Source organism: Castanea sativa, chromosome 5, assembly GCF_040712315.1.
Source record: "Castanea sativa cultivar Marrone di Chiusa Pesio chromosome 5, ASM4071231v1".
Taxonomy (NCBI): Eukaryota; Viridiplantae; Streptophyta; class Magnoliopsida; order Fagales; family Fagaceae; genus Castanea; species Castanea sativa.
In genome coordinates this window covers 41832553-41840324 of record NC_134017.1, presented here as the reverse complement: position 1 = coordinate 41840324, position 7772 = coordinate 41832553, and the positions used below count along the sequence as shown (strand labels likewise).

At 34.6% G+C, this 7772-nt stretch overlaps 1 pseudogene; it reads right to left on the bottom strand.

Moving 5' to 3' along the window:
- Nucleotides 1–3667: 3667 nt before the first annotated feature.
- Nucleotides 3668–4499, bottom strand: LOC142633575 (glyceraldehyde-3-phosphate dehydrogenase, cytosolic-like; annotated as a pseudogene).
- Between the last annotated feature and the right edge of the window lie 3273 nt (nt 4500–7772).

Below are 7772 nucleotides of genomic sequence, written 5' to 3'. Positions count from 1 at the left end.
CTCCCAAAAAAACAAAACACCCTTAAATTTTATGTTAGGATGTTAACTTAATAGAAATATGAGATGATATTGTTGGAACTTGAAAGACTTGAATGGATATCTTTCAAGGGAAAACCAATATAAAAAGCAAACACCATTTGCCCAAGAAATTCTTAATCATGGTATTGAACAATACTTTTCAAACTTCAAAGCAAAATGGTGTTGAAGTTGACTTGGAAAAATTTCCCCCACTTCTTAAGCTATAAATCAAAATTTTAGATTTCCAACCAAGTAATCAAAGGTCGCATAAATCACAAAAAGGTTCTTGTCAACATCGTATCCACAACATTCTACAAAAGAAAATTTTGTAAATTTTCACATAAATGAATGGTGCTTTGTTAATAGTTTTCACATAAATATTCACATCAGTTTGTGCAAAAAAATTTGTCTTTATACCAAAATCTAATTTATTTATTTTATATTATCACTTTAACAATACTCCTTATATTCTATTCTTTATTTTACGCTACCTCATAATAAAATAATCTATGTTTTTACACCACCAACAATAGTTCAAAAAAAAAAAAGCCGCAATGCCACAACCACCACAACCCCACCATAACCCTAGCCTGCCAACACCACAAATTTGCATTGGATCGCCGAGTCCAAGCCCACCCGAAACTAGATTTGCACCAAACTGCCGCCAACAACAACAACATCACTAAAATAAAAAATAAAAAAAATAAAAACCAAAATCCACCCACATCGTCAACTTGATCCACCGAATCTATATTGGATTGGTGCTCTTAAAACCAAATTGAAGCAATGCGAAAATAGTAACACTAGTGATCCAACAGCAGCTAGTCTACGAAGGCAACAATAGCAGTTTAACGGCGAGATTGCAGTGATGGGGAGAGAGAACAAAGAGTAGAGAGGATGAAGTTTGAAGAAAGAATTGAGAATGAATAAATGAATAAGTTAAAATAATGCATGTTCATCTAAAATAACATTTATTTTTAAATGTTACTGCAGTAACATGTAAAGTTTGCTACAGTAATACATAACCCAATGGAGGTGTTTCTTTTTTTAGCTACAATAACATCTAAAGATGATCAACTGCATTACCAAATGAGAATTGTGGGGAGTAAAAGGGCCCAAGCGGGCATTTGGGCCTTTGGGCTATAGCAAGGAGAGCCGATCTGTTCTTGAGCTAAGAATTTGTTAGCATTGCGAATCGGCCCATACGCCGAGGGTCCGAGGACACATCCGAGGGTGAGTTTTTCCTCGGACAGACACAAGAGAACTCGAAGGTTCACTACGAAGGTCAAGGCAGAATTCTGGAAAGACTATTGGTTAAAAGGGGGAAACCCTGAACCTTCTAGATACACCGGTGTTAGAAAAATATTAAAAGCAAAGGCTACCACCTCCGCATTAAAGACTCTGCACCTATCTCCCTGGCCGCATTAATGGGGAAGTGACCCCTGAGCAGTATAACTGAAACTTCTGGTCACTATTCAAAGGCACTAAGAGAAGAAATATCTAGAGGGGAGGGGGTTTGAGCAACACGTGGATAAAGCATCAGGAAAGGAAGTATTTAAGGGGGTGAAGGCCAAAGAAAAAAGGAGGATCAGTCAGTAACCAAGAAAGAAATTAAGAATTGTAATCTTTAAGAAAGAAAGAGAAATAATACAGAAGTAGTCCTCGGCTCACGTCCGAGGAGGTCCATTTGCAGTTATCATTCATTATTTACAAGTGTTTGTACCCTATAGCCTGTTATCAAGTTCTCAGTACTTCTAATCTAGATTTCAAGCCCACACTCTACAAATTTCATTGTTTAAGGCTCATTGGGCCTGAACCCATAATAATCTTTGGGTCCAGGTTCAATTGTGCACTTACAAGAATGTTCTTGACAAAAACCGATTTTTCATTTTTCATTTTTTTTATATATTAAAAAGTAAAAACAAATATCAAAAGCAAATTAGCAAAATATAATGGATAGATAAATGATAAATCATATATAGATTAAAAATCTGAGTCTTATTAGTGTCTCACCTAAGTGCTAGAGGTCTCATTCCCACAAGTCTACAACAACGCTCCAAGCTTCCAAGGAGTGACAATTGGAATCATAATCATATGTCCGTATAAGTTGTGGACCCCACCAGCAATGGTGGGTGAGGAACTTTGGAGTGCCACTTCTTTAGAGCAATGCTAAAATACAAAAAGGTTTACAATTTTTTGTTACAATTTGACACGTGGCAATTGTAACGGTAGAGATCAAAATTGTGATGGTAGTCGGTGAGATCAAATAATAGGTTCACATCTTCCCAATTTCCATTCACATTGACACATTTCAAATTGTGGCAAAACTTATGTATTTTTTGTGTCTTGCATTTTCTTATTCTTACAATATATGGCTTGATCTGCCACTTTTGATCTCTCTTAGCGACACGAAATCAGACATAGATTACGAAAATTTCTGGCTATTTCTCCAAATTGTCCCTAGAGCCAAACTTCCACGTACACACATAAACAAATAATTTATTTTTTGCTGAATAATTGTAGTTGGTCTAGTAGTACTGTCGTTTGAAAATTGATCATATTTACCCAAAAAAATAAAATTGGTCATTGAATTTTTTATTGTAGCATCGCCATCATGTGAAAGATGCCAAATAACTTAATTCCTCTAAACTAATCTGTATCACAAATTGATCCTCTAATCATTTTTTGAAGCAAGATTCCGCAGGGAGAGAAATGAAGTTTTATTTTTTTTATTTTTAAGATGAGAGAAGTGAATTTATAGTAAATAACTATATATATATGGATTAAGAGGACATCTTATCTTGATTGTGCTTAGAGATATGATTTTGATGACAAATATAACTTTTTGGTAGTAAAATTTTAAATTTCCTCAATGTAGTTATATTTTTTAGGATAGAATAAAATTAAAGAAGCAGTGAAGGGGGAAAATTAATAAAAGAAAGTTATATGAATATGGCTAGTTTGGATGGAGAGAGAGTAGGGAGCAAGTTATCTTTATGAGCTTGAGAGAACCAAATATGATGGAATGAAAAAAAAAAAGTTAATATCAACAAAACAAAACAAAATTTTTTTTTTATTTTTTTATTTTTTTAGAAGAGAGAAATAGAATCAAAATTATTCTTGTTAGGAAATATGATAGAAATTTAAAACTAATTTTTTTAAGAGAAAATTTGATTTAAAAAGCTTGGAAATGCAACTACTTAGCGAAATTACGGTTTCTAATCCAAACTTTTATTATATAACTTGTTGATAACTCATGTGATATCTCTAACTCTAACTCTTACTCTAATTTTCTGCTCTCTCACTCTAATTCTCTTCAACTCCTTCTTGCAAACTAAGGATACAGACTACCTATTTATAGGCAAATATTTTACAAGAAGACGAAATAATTTACAGTAACAACATGTGAATTCTAATTTTTTCCTTTACAGCTGTCGAAGGCTGGTGAAGAATCAGTGCTAGCTGGCTTCTGCAAAATTATCTTCTGACAATAGGAATTATGGAAGTGAAGGAAAGGACGAGCTATTATGCATGGAAACTTGAAAGAAGTGTGACGGCAATATAAAAAGGAAAGCCAAGACAAGAGTGGGTCCAAAGTGGGTCCCACAATTTTTTTCTTTTTTCTGTTTTTTTTAGGGAAAGGAGCAAGTAATAAATCTTCAGAATATTATAACAATACAAAACACACTCAAGCATGTAATATCCAAACACCACTTCCTCAGAGAGAAAAGGTGAAGACCTAATCCATCATTACACTGGTCCTAATTCACATCTAGAGATAAGACTTGGTTGAACACCACCAAGTAGTTCTTGAAAAAAGCTATTTTATTCTCACTTGCCGCCATTACCACCCATGCCTTATACACTCGCATATAGCGCTGCTTCAGAGAAAAATACAAACTACAAACTCACACGACGTTGCAGTCTTCACTTGGATGCAACATGGTCAATCAGGTCAATGACACTTGGATGCAACATGGACAATCAGATCAACCACACGTGAGCTGTAACCCCACTCGTTGTCATACCATGACACGAGCTTAACAAAGTTGTCATTCAAGGCAATTCCAGCCTTTGCATCAAAAATACTTGACCTGCTGTCACCAATAAAGTCGGTGGAAACCACGTCATCCTCGGTGTAGCCCAAGATTCCTTTCAATTTCCCCTCAGACTCCTCCTTGATAGCAGCTTTAATTTGATCATAGGTTGCCCCCTTCTGCAGCCTCACAGTGAGGTCAACCACTGAAACATCGACGGTAGGAACACGGAAAGCCATTCCAGTTAATTTCCCATTCAATACAGGCAACACTTTTCCAACAGCCTTAGCAGCTCCTGTGCTGCTAGGAATAATGTTGAAGGAAGCAGCTCTTCCACCTCTCCAGTCCTTGCTAGATGGCCCATCAACAGTTTAGGGTGGCAGTGATGGAGTGAACAGTAGTCATGAGACCCTCAACAATGCCAAATCTATCATTAATAACCTTTGCAACTACTTAATGAAATTACTGTTTGTAAGCCCAATATTTATTATATAACTAATTGATAACTCATGTGATACACCAAATAGTTAACGATCGTTAAATGTCCTCAATATGTCCAATGCTAGTAAAGTAGATGACAATTAATATTTACAATATGAAACAAAGATATATATTTTAAAAAAATAATCAAAATGTATCTTTTTATATAAGATAAAAAAAAATACACATTACATATATTTCTCTCACGTTTAAAATTTTATGAACCACAGAACAACAAACCACTAATGAGAAAAGAAAAAAATTTTAAGTTCCATTATAAATGTAAATGACAAAATCCCAAGATAGCATGATTATGATCAGAAAACAAACATTAATTATTATTAAAAGGATTTTTAAAAAATGAAATTGCTGAATGATGCAAAAAGCAAATTAGTACAAATACCCTTTCTTCTTTTTTTTTGCCTAAATAGAAAGCTCGTTCCTCTCTCTTTCTTTCTCAAGCTCTTTCTTCTCCTTCTCTCTCACAATCCCGTCAATCAATCGAACTCTCTCCTCTCTCAGTCATTTCAGAAGATGACTCATTGGGGACAAAAACTAGCGGCTGCTCTATACATCTTGAAAAAAAGTGATTTATAAACCTATTCATTTTTTTCTTCTTTATAAATCTGTCTATCGTCTTTCTTTTTATCTTTCACCTATGAGGCACGGGTGCAGATTTGGGTTTGGGTGTGAGTGTAGATACAGGTGCGGGACTTGACAATTTTTGAAAAAGTAGGGTGTAGATGCGGCGGGATATGTTTACTAATATATTATTAAATATATTTTTATTTACAAATTATTAAACATATTTTCATATAATGGTAAATATATACCAATTTAAGAGCAATAATAACTACAAATAATTTAGTAATTTCAATTTAAGTTATTTAACGTACAAATAATTTGACAAATATATAATAAGTTAATAACTAAATAAGAAATCAACTCAAGCTTTTATTATATTTTATTTTTAACACATATTTCGGCCGTAATCAGTGCGACTCGGCCAATATCGATGCTGAACTAGCGCAACTCGGCCTATATCGACACTGAATTGGCACGACTCAACCTAAATCGGCATGAATCGGCCCGAACTAACACAAATTAGGAAACGAAAAAAGAAAAAGAACGCGAATCGATGTGTCGAGTGCGAATCAGCGTGTTGCCAAGTGTTCGGTGCAGGTGCGGCGGCCCTAGAGCCGCACTCATGCTTTCTAGTCTTTCACTCTCATTTCAATAGTTTTCTATCTACATCCTTACTCTACTCTTCTTCTTCTTTTTCTTTCAATTTTAGATGGATGCCGATTGAACCAGAAAAAGGTTCTCTATGGTGAAAAATACAAAACCTATGGTATATTAAACCTGAAGTTCTTCTTCCTCTTCTTTTTTTTTTTTGGTTAAGAATGTTTGCTGAAATATCTTTTTCTTTTCTTTCTTTCTTTTTGGGTTTAAGAATGGTTAGCTGAAAGGATGGCTAGGAAAGCTAAGTTTTTCTTGAATTTGGAAAATCTTAAAGTTGAGGGAGATCCCCCACAATGCACACCACAAAAAGAAAATGGTTTGAAGAAGTGAGATACTCAACCTCAGAGCACAGGAAATGGTGCCAAAGAAAATTGAGATGGTATTTTTCTTTATTTTTTGTTTTTTGTAAAGTATGTTTGTATTTAGCTGATTTATATGCCATTAACTTGCTTTTTGTGTGTGTTAAATTTGCTAGGTGCTCAAGGAGGGACACTACTAAGCAGCCTATCAGCCATTGTCGTGGGTCAAATTGTGCTCGCCATGGTGATGAAATGAATCCACCAAGCCATAAGTATTCATGACAAGACTTTGGAGGAAGCTGCCAAAACAGTATGGGATTTCGTGATAGGAATGGACGCGGCAAAATTAATATTAACGGCAAATGCAACTGCCGAAGTAACTGAAATGACACATGTTGAGGTAAAGGGAATGAAGGAAGCTTTAGACGAAGTGAGAAAGGAATTGATGGAGGTGAAAAACCATGAGAGAAGCGAGAAACGAATTGATTGAGGTGAAAAATGACATGAGGGAAGTGAAAGTTGTCGTTGGTTCTTCCAATTTTCCACCACCAAGCTCCGACAGTGGCAGTGACAGTGGCAGTGGAGGAGGCAGTGGCAATGAGGGTGGAGATGGCAGTGGCAGTGGCGGTGATGGTGAAGATGGTAGTGGCAATGATGGTAATGGTTGGGATTAGGTTTGTTTTATAAGGTATAGGAGTAATTTAAAGGGTTTTTTTTAGTTTAATGTTTTTGGAGCAAAACATGCTTGGTGCTAAAAATGATAACTCTCTTTTGTAATTTTTTTTAAAAAAAGTGGTAAGATTAATATCTAGTAGGTTAGCCCTATTACTCAAAATCGTTTAACTAATCCTTAATTTGGCACTTCTGCTTCTTCATTTGTGTGTTTGCCTTAAATTAGCTTTAACCTAATTTTATTCCTCCTATGCCTAGAAGTGTATGGCTTACTATTCACTTATTTAGGAAAATAATCATAAATAAAAGGTATGTATATCAATCATTAATTGATTTTGATACTTATGTTTCAATCTTTTTTGTTTCAAACCCAACTTTGTTACCGAAACATTCATTTCACGGCTCATTATAAGCTATTTAATGACTTGTATATTTTATTCAACTAAATAAATCGAAAAATATATGTTTAACCCATCGTGTGTGTGTGTGTGTATTTTGTTTTAAACCCAACTTTGTTACCAAAACATTCATTTCATGGCCCATTATAAGCTTGTTTTTAATGACTTGTATATTTATTCAACTAAATACATCCAAAAATATATGTTTAATCCCATCAATATATGTGTTTGTGGGGTGGGGGGCGGGGGGGTAGATAGTACCTTTGTTCAGTTACTTAGGTAGAAAGGAAAAAACTAAAGAGTAAAAAGAAGAGGCAGGGCAAATCCTTTTTTAACAACTCGAAACTTTTATTTTGTTTTATTTTGAAAAAAAATTTTATTAGAACTCAACTTTTTATCATATTCGGTTTTTAAGCTTGTCTCTATTTATGTGAACATTATAACAAGCGCAAAAGGGCCTGCCTAACAAAAAATCTGTCACAAAGCACGTAGGGGTTGCGATTCATGTTGGCTTGTCTTATTTGCATTGTGTTATGTAGAGATAAGGCTAGTTAAATAAATTGGCACAAACATGACATGTTTATTAAGACACAATCAATTGACATGGTTAATAACTAAATAAGAAA